Source organism: Chenopodium quinoa, unplaced genomic scaffold (assembly GCF_001683475.1).
Source record: "Chenopodium quinoa cultivar QQ74 unplaced genomic scaffold, ASM168347v1, whole genome shotgun sequence".
In the NCBI taxonomy this organism is placed as follows: Eukaryota; Viridiplantae; Streptophyta; class Magnoliopsida; order Caryophyllales; family Amaranthaceae; genus Chenopodium; species Chenopodium quinoa.
Window position 1 is genome coordinate 1,798,240 of NW_018745105.1, and position 10,192 is coordinate 1,808,431.

Genomic DNA, 10,192 nt, shown 5'->3' on the forward strand with positions numbered 1-10,192 from the left:
GGCCCTCCCCTAGATCATTGGGCCGTACTTAAAACTCAAACCGGGCCCAGTTTAGTAAATTGGCCATAAATTCCTCAATATTCATCGGAATTGGGCTTATAATATATCGTTGGAAAGGTCTTTGCAAGCTTCATACAACTATACCACTATTGGATCCATATCAGTGACCAACAAAACTGGATTGGATGTTTTCTTAAAATAAAGTTTTCAAAAACAGAGAGAAGAAAAAAGAAAAGAAAATAAATAAAACTTTCCGCAACACTAGACCTTTCCACACTTTTGTTTCATTCGATTATGATTCGACGTGAAAGGTACTCATCACTGGGTTCGGTTTTGGGGAGACACAAATGGGTGTCTACAGAAGCCCCCACTTTGACTGAGTTTGGAGAAACACAAGTTTTGAAAACGAAAGTCAAAGTAGCAATAGGGACGGAGAATGATTCAGAACGTTCTGCGATTCTAAATCAATCTTGTAACGCCGATACCTGCAAAACTAGCATTAGTTAAACAGATAGAAGAGTTAAGAAACGCGTATCTTGCACCGTCGAGCACACGTCTCTGAAAGTAACTGATTTGTTGCTGTTGTTGCTGTTTTGACGACCTCCTGCAAGCTAAAGAATGTCATCCCGCTTGAAAACCGCTACGCCTTGTAACTGCTTCCAAATTATAAGATTGCTTCGCCTGAAACTACCTTCTCCGCTGTGATAATATTCCATGTCCAAGGGAATATCATCGAAAATTATTTCTCTTGAAACAATTCTCATCCGCATTATGATCATCTTCCATGCCTCAGGAACTATGATCGAAGACAATTTCGCCCGAAATTACCTTCAGTTGTTTGTGATAACTTTCCGCAAGCTAGGGAACGATGCCGAAGACATCTTCTCTTGAAGTCATCCTCATTTGATGCGATAATCTCCCAAAGGAAAATACCGAAGATCCACGCCTGTCGATCCTTAAAAGTTCGCCTGAACTTGCCTTTTGCTATGCCTGTACGTCGGCGCTCTTTGCTCTTGAACCTATATGTCGGTGCCTTTTGCTCTTGAACCTGTATGTCGGTGCTTTTTGCTAATGAGCCAATGCTTAGGCGCTTTAAGCTTAGTGAGACGATCTTTTTATCAGGTCGATAACTTTACGTAATCAAGCCGATTACCTAATCATGTCAAATTGCTTAGGGGGGCTAACTGGCGTACCAAGGAACCCAAAATATATCGCAGAAGGCTAGCACAACCCCAACAGGTGGCTGGCTGTTTTGGCGTCGCTGAAAATCAATCAGCGCCAGCCTTACGGCATTAGCGTCATGCGCTGAAATTGGCGTCTGGCGCCAAGCACAGAATGTGACGCCAATGCCTAGGGACTGGCTCCAGCACGGGAATCACTTTAAATTCTCGTTTTCAGTTCATTTCGTGCTCTGGTTTGTTGCGAACGCTGCTCGAAAGAAGTCGAAACTTCAATTGATCGTTGCTCATTCGTTTCTCAACCGAATTCGCTCAAATTTGTTGCAAATCAAAGCTCTTCTCATCCATATTCTCGATCTATTTAAGTTTTCCTCCAACTCACACTGGGTTTTACGAATTATTGGCATGTTCATTCACGAATTTCATGAAAATTCGAAACTTATAATGCTCAATTTGCTTTGTTTATCAAGTTTTATGCCATGAAATTGCTTGTTTATGTTTGTATATTGACTTGGGAGTAATTTTAGACTTGTTTGACTCAATTTAGCGAAGAAATGAGCAATCCGCCATTGTTGGACCTCCTAAGGTCGTGAAGAACAATGTGACCCGTTCTTGTTGTTTTTCGCTAGCAATTCTTGTTCAATTTGACACAATAATCACTATAGTGTTGCAAGAAATTGTTTGATTGCTTGAAAAAATGTTGTCATGCTCGATTTGAATTTATGCTCTATTTTAGTACTACGTACTCTATTTTTGCGAACATAGTATCATGCGGCTAGGCGAACCTTTAAATACTATAGAACCTTAATTTATGATGATTCTGCACAATGTAGCATGGCTAGACAACGAGGCTCAGGTTCACGGTCCCGAAACACTAGACGGGAGCATGAGCCCGTGGAGGACGACACCACACCGTCCATTTCGCTTGGTCAGTTCCTAGAGTGGGATGAGCAGACCTTGTTCTTTGCCCTTGTCCATCACATTTCTGAGAGGGTGAGACGGGGAATCCAGCCTGGGAGGACACGGCATCACGGCTTTGGCTGTGATGGTCTAGGCGATTTGTTTAGGATGCATATCGTCAGAGATCGAGAGACGAGACTCCTATGGGAGTCTTGCGGATTGGTTGCCCTGTTCGAGACCTCCGAGGCTATGGTCGCCTCTAGCGGGGGTCACCACGTAGTACGCGCTCTGGTGGAGTTCTTTTAGGACACCACCAACACCTTTCATTTTCCATGGGGTGAGATGATGGTCACTCCTACAGACTTTAGTCTCATCACAGGACTGGAGTTCTCTTCTGTGCTGCTGCCATTTGACGGCGATATCGACGTCTTTTCTCCAGAGGTCGAGGAACTGTTGGGGCCGATTGTTGTTCGGGCCCGAGCTAAGGTCGAGACGACTTAGTTCAGTGTTAGAGGGATTCGCCGCTCGACGCTGGCAGCGGCTCTTGACGATGATGCGACCACCCGAGAGCAGCGGGTGCGTATCTTTGTGCTGATGTTATTGTCAGCGACATTCTCCCCTGACAGGGGTAGTAGGGCGTTGCTTTACTACCTCCCTGCTGTTCGCGATCTCTGGCGGATCGGGACTTACGACTGGGCCAGCTTGGCCTATACTGACTTCGTTCGCGCACTGAGGGACTCGTGTCGCCACCGGTCCTTTAGGACGAATGTTGCTTTGTCTGCTTTCTGGAAAGTTGTAGAGGTAAACATTATTCCCTATAAAGTTTAGCCCTATATGTTAGGCAGCATTAACTCATGCTTTAGATTTTTTGTAGATCTGGTTCTATGAGTACTTTCCTTCCATTGCGCCGGCGAGACCATCGCCGAGGGGGTATCCGGTGAGCGCCTCTTGGGGCGGCCACCATGTGGACCTGTCTACTGCACGTGTCCGGAGTCGGATCATCTCGGTACGAATTTTGGTGCTTATCTTGCTCTTCTGCGTGTTTTAGACATGTTCTTACCCGATTGGTATTTTTATAGGGACCTGAGGTAGTATACCGACCATGGGGTGCTTGGACAGTCCCTGGATTAGCTGCACAGTACTCTGTTGAGCGCCGTTACTTTCTGGGGACCTACGGAGCGGTTGTGTGCTTAGGAGAGAGAGTCGCCAGAAAGCACTCTTCCGATGCTTTTGTCGTTCCTGCTCCTCCACCACGCCATATGTTCGACGAGAGAGAGTTGTCGAGCATGGCTGAGGAGCCTGGTTCTCTTTGGCGGTCCCATGTGATCCTTGGACGGAGTTATGCTCAGGAGCTACTTCCTTTGTAGGCTCCAGCCCCCGCGCCGGCCGAGGATGTGAGGGTAGGATTCTTAACTTTTTATTTTTCGCTGAGTAGCCCCCAAGTTATACCTTACTGATTTCTTTCTGTTTCATCAGGATGGTCCCACTGAGTTTGTGCCACCCCGTATGTCCATCCACTACCAGGGGATGTACGGGCCGATCGAGGAGATGATTTCTCCGGCTCCTAAGGGCGAGCGCTTCGTGGAGCGGTCGATTCCTCGTCACCAGACTAGGGTAAGCCTAGTTTTACTTCAGAATCTTGTATTTAGTTATCATGCATTTTAACTGACTTAACTTTCCTTGACAGTTCTCACGTGAAGTGGTTTCGGCTATGACACGATGCATAGATGCCTTCCGGAGCCAACTCGTCCGGATGAGGAACGCGGCTACCTGTCGTCGAGACGACGCTGTCCGAGAGGTAACTTTTCTTTACTTATTGTTTCTGCACTATGCTTCAGTTTTTACCTTGTTTCTGATTTAATTCTTTTTGCAGGGTCAGCCGATTGCTTCTCACACCCGTACGAGGCCTGAGGGGCAGAGAGAGCCGGCGAAGTCTAGCTCGAGACGTCGTCGCACTTCGTCAAGAGGTAGAGGTGGTCGTTCCGAGGCTGCTCGAGCCGACGTTGCCGAGGGCTCAGGGTCTTCTTCTGAGGGTGCTCCTGTTGCACCGTTAGGAGAGGCTACCTCGGATTTCAGAGGTGATGGGATGTACGAGGTTGGCTCGTCATCGCAGCAGCATCCGCGGTCTCAGCCTCAGGTTGACCTTGGCTGGAGCGATCCTGTTTTGAGTTTCCCTCCTCCTACGGAGACTGGAGCTGGTGCTAAGGCCGGAGCTGGTGGAGAGGTGACTCCTCGGACGGCGCAGTTTTATGGCATGATGGGCCTACGTCCTCCGGCGCCGTAGTTTATTTCTGTATATGCATTTTATTTTGACTCTTTATAGAACTTTGCCTTTGACTTGTTATTTAGACACTTTGTTCTGTAAATCTATTATTATCTATTATTATGTTAGTGTATGTAAGTGTGTGCAGATGTGATAAAAATATTGCGCAAAAATTCCGTCATTTTCATTATTGATGGAGGGTATTATCCGACTCTCTCCCCCAAAAGGAAAATAAAAAGGAAAAATAAAACGGAGAGAAAGGCTGATTTTTGAATTTTAATATAAAATCCAAAAAAGACAATAAAAATAAAAAATAACTGTTATATTTAATGAATAAATAGAAAAATATTTAGAAAATAAAAACGGGGCCATAAAGTCATTAACCGACTCCAATTTAATATCAAAACGCAAACTGAGCTGGCGCCAGCCTGTGGCGCGTGGTGCCAGGCGCTATTTCTAGCGTGTGGCGCCAAAAGCTGTTGTGTGACGCCAATATCGGGGTTTTGACGCCAATCGACGCTGACTCCGTATTTTATCCATATTGAAATTCTTCGCGATTTGTGCATAAATAGCCCCTTGGTCAGCCGATCCTTCACATAATTCCAGCGAAAAAAATATTCTTCTCTTTAGAAAAAGTAATAATCATGCTTTAGCCACTAGAACCTTCACCCAATATTCTCATGAATGGTGTCGATCTTTCAATGCTAGAGAAAGAAAAGAATTGGATTTATTTCACTTGGGGGGAATATATGGCATTAAAGGGGTAGATCTAGACATAGACTTCATACATACCGCTTTAGAATATTGGAACATTGATACACATTGTTTTAGAATAGGGTATGATGAAATTAGCCCTTTGCCAGAGGAATTTAGTGCTATTTTAGGCTTCCCTGCAATAGACCTGGTAGTAATCCCTAGAGTAGATGCATATTACTATAAGGATTTTGAGCTCTTTTTTAACTTGAAGGAAAGGGATTTATCAAAAATAGTAGATGGCAATGTGGTGAATTTAAAAGAATTCGCACGCTATTATTTTGATACACCGCTTTCTGAATCTTTTCACATATGTAGAAGAAGGGCGTTTTTATTCTGCATGCTTAATCAATATTGTCTTAGTAGTGGTAAAATTAACGAGGGTCAATCAATTATAACCACTGCGCTAGAACAAATTGAATCAGGGAGAAATCCAATGCCATTGATAGTTGGAGAGACTATGATTAGTCTAGATGAGTTGAAAAGGGACCCAAAAGCACCTCTTCGCGGTTCTCCAATTTTATTACAGGTAGAAAAATAATATTTTTAATTACAGAAATCAAAAAATATATTTTTGTATTGTAATATTAATTTATTTGCATTGGAATTATTTTTTCAGATGTGGCTGATGGAAAGGCTCGGATTAATTAGCCCTCCGAGCGACATTGAAAGTTATACGCCCACTTGCTTTGTGAGAAGAAAGAAGTGCATCCCTAAAATTGGGCGCCATGGGTGGAAGAAAGTCTTTGAATCACATGATTTTGCTATCAAGTGGGTCATCCCATGGTGGAAAATAAAAAGGATGGTTGGTGTTAACAAGAAACCTTTCTGCCGTCTTCCAAGCTTGTCTCGCATGACATATTATTACCCCTGCAGATTAAAGAGACAATATGGTTTGCTTCAAAATATTCCTTCCGGGGATCTTCGTCCTCCTTATGAGTATCCCATATCTCAAGAAGTAGATAAATTTGACACTTACTGGAGCGCTAGACCTTTATGGGAAGTGATTACCCAAAAGGTTCCCCCTTCTTTACCTAATGATGTAAAGAAGTGGTTGTTGAAGAAGTCTTCAATTGATCAGGGTAGAACCGATGTGAAGAATCGTCTAGGTGACAGGGTGACACCGGCCAAGGAACGCTTAGGTGCAAGATTTGAGTTCAAGACACCTATAATTCCTAAGAAGAAGAATACTACTAAAGACAAGGGGAAAAGGAAAGTTATAGACAAGAAGGCTTGGGTGGAAAAGAAGCATGGGGTGCTAGCTGAAAGAGAAACAATCTATTCTAAGATTGAATGTAGATCCTCTAAAGGATGCCTACTAGCTAAAGTAATGGATGAAGAGGAGGAGGTGGAAAAGAATTGGAAATGGGCAAAGAAGGAGAAGAAAGACTAGACCATTGCTTAGCTTTAGATTTATTAGATTCTTAATTTTTATTTAAAGTTAATTTATTTCAGCCTTGTTTAAATTCCATTAACAATGCAATTTTATTTCATTAATGAAATTTCAGCTTTCAATTAAATTGTTACTTTAAATTTATTTTATTAAAGCAATGAAAAACCGAAAAAAAATTAATTTTCGGAAACCTTTCGAGTACGGAAGTCGAAAATTTTCCGAAAAACACCGAAATTCGCCCAGATTTTATGACTGAATTGGCGTCAGTAATTGCAGATTGGCGCCAGATATTGAGGTCTGGCGCCAGGCGCCAATACCACCGTCTGGCGCTAATGGCTTTTGGCTGGCGCCAGACTCTGTTCGGTGACGCCAGTTGCTTTTCCGACTTTTGTTGACTTTTTGTTGATTCTGGAACGCGGAGATGTCAAAAAATAAAGTGGTCGCACCCGTAATGGGTTGCCTACGTATCCTTTCCTGGGGAATCAGGCCAAACGTAGCTCTCTTGAGTGTCCTACTCAAGTAATTATGGGTAGTATTTTTTAAGTTGGTCAAGATTGGTCATGTTTGAGAATTCATTGCCATCCATGTCAATTAATTTTGCTGCACCACCTGACAGGATTGTTTTGACAATGTAGGGGCCAGACCAATTAGGTCTAAACTTTCCCCTTGGATCTAAAACATTTTTTCTTAGCGCTTTTGATACCAAATCTCCTATTTTGATATTTCTTGTCTTGACCTTCTTATTAAAATGTCTATCCATACGAGTTTGATAGCACTGAGTGTGATGTAGAGCTTCTAGTCGTTTTTCATCGAGTAGGATCAATTCTTCATATCGTGCCCTAGTCCATTCGACTTCATCGAGTTTACTCTCTAGCGCAATACGTAGAGATGGTATTTCTAGTTTGACAGGTTGTACGGCATCCATTCCATATACCAAAGAAAATGGTGTATTTCCTGTTGACGTACGAATTGACGTGCGATAACCCCACAATGCAAAGTGAAGCTTGTCAGGCTAATCCTTATAATTTTATGTCATTTTCTCGATAATAGTCTTTAAATTCTTATTAGTTGCCTCGACTGCTCCGTTTGCTTGAGGTCTATAAGGGGACGAATGATGATGTTGGATACCATATTTATGTAGCAATTCTTCACATTCGGCTTGAAAGTGAGTTCCATTGTCACTTATCATTTCATGTGGGACTCCATATCGACAAATGATATTCCTTTCGATAAAGAGTGTTACATGTTTTGCGGTGAGTTTAGCATATGATTGTGCTTCAACCCACTTCGTAAAGTAATCAATTGCTACTAGAATAAACTCATGGCCTCATGTCCCTGGAGGAGCGATCTTGCCAATTATGTCAATTCCCCATGTAGAGAATGGCCATGGTGATGTGTAGGTGTAGAGCAAAGATGGAGGAACGTGCTGTAAATTGGCATAAATTTGACACTTAGGGCATCTTTTTACATATTGATGGCAGTCCCTATTCATGGTAGTCCAATAATACCCTTCTCGCATTATTTTCTAGACTAACATTTTGCCATTTATATGAGTTCCGCAGATTCCTTCGTGGACCATTCTCATTATTCTTTGTGCATCCACCTTCCCTACACATAGGAGGGCTCGACCTTTAGGTACCCTTTTATGTAGCTCGTTGTTTATGAGTACATATTGAGAAGCAAAAAGTCTCAAGGCTCGTTTAGCTCTTTTGTCAGCATGAGGAGGGTATTCTCCATTGGTGACATAGTTGAGAATGTCTGTATACCATGGTTCTTCTTCTTGTTCTTCATCTTCGTCTTGGACTGGGTCGTCATCTTCTATAGCCTGTATATATGTCGGTTTGTGCCTTTTTCGATAGTTAAAGGCATTTGCTCGATATCCGTGGGAATCCTAACCATTGAGGCTAATCTTGCCAAGGCATCAGCAAATTGATTTTCTTCTCTAGGTAGATATGTGTATTCTACCTTCTCTAACTGATCGGTAAGAGTTTCCAGATAAGTTTGGTAAGGGGCTACGCTTTCGCTCCTTACTTTCCACCTTTTGGATATTTGATTGATGATTAGAGAGGAATCTCCGAATATCCTTAACTTCTTTACTCCCAATGCCAGAGCTGTTTCAAGGCCTACCACACGTGCTTCATATTCAGCAGCATTGTTGGTAACGTCGAAATCAAGCTTTATTGAGATTGGGACATGTTCTTCTTTAGGTGATACTAGTAGCACTCTGACACCACATCCCTTTTGGTTTGAGGCTCCGTCAAAATACAAGGTCCAAGTATCATCTTCGGTGACCATCAAATCTTCATCTGGAAATTCATTGTCCTGTATTGGTGTCGAGTCTTCTATTGGAAAATCTGCCAGAAAATCTGACACCACGGATCCTTTAATAGCTTTTTGTGGCATAAACCGCACATCGAACTAGGCTAAGTTAACTATCCATCTTGAAATCCGTCCATTGAGCGTTGATTTCTCGAACAAGTATTTGAGTGGGTCTAATCGAGATACTACGAAAACGGTATGCACCAACATGTAATGTCTCAACTTAGTCGTGGCCCACACCAAAGCGAGGCACAATTTCTCGAGTGGTGTATATCGTGTTTCGTATTCGAGCATCTTCTTACTTAAGTAATAGATTGCATTCTCTTTGTTTTCTACCTCTTGTGCTAGCATGGCTCCCATTGTCTCTTTGGTAACTGTCAAATATAACCTAAGATGTATTCCGGGAAGTGATGGCGCTAATACGGGAGGATTTGCGAGATAGGCTTTGATCCGGTCAAAGGCTTTTTGACACTCATCATCCCATATTACTGGTACATTCTTCTTGAGCTTTTTGAAGATTGGTTCACATATCGTTGTTAGTTTTGATATGAACCTACTTATGTATTGCAACCGGCCAATGAATCCTCGAATCTGTTTCTCGGTTTTGGGCGGTGGCATTGACATGATTGCTTCAATCTTGGTTGGATCTATCTCTATTCCTCTAGAGCTTATGACGTACCCCAAGAGCTTGCCTGAGGTGACTCCAAAAGCACATTTTGGGGATTCAACCTCATATTGTATTTTCTTAACCTTTCGAAAAATTTCCTTAAGGCTACTTGATGGCCTGGACGGTCCTTTGATTTCACAATCATGTCGTCGACATATACTTCAACTTCTTTGTGCAGCATGTCATGGAGCAAGGCAGTTGCTGCACGTTGGTAAGTAGCACCTGCGTTTTTCAACCCAAATGGCATTACCGTGTAACAGTAAGTGCCCCATGATGTGATAAAAGTTGTCTTCTCCATGTCTTCTTCCGCCATGAGAATCTGATATTACCCTGCGTATCCGTCCATGAATGAGAGAAGCGCGTGATTTGATGTGTTGTCTACCAGAATATCGATGTGTGGCAAAGGGAAGTCGTCCTTTGGACTTGCCTTATTTAGATCTCGATAGTCGACACACATCCTTACCCTTCCGTCTTTCTTTGGATTTGGGACGACGTTGGCGACCCATTCGGGGTATTTGGATACCTTGATGAAACCTGCAGTTATTTGTTTTTGAACTTCTTCTTTTATCTTAAGTGCTACGTCGGGTTTCATTCGACGTAACTTTTGTTTTACAGGTTTCATTCCTGGAATTAATGGTATAGTGTGTTGAGCTATTTCTCTGTTAATGCCTGGCATATCTTCATATGACCAAGCAAATACATCGATAAATTCTTTAAGC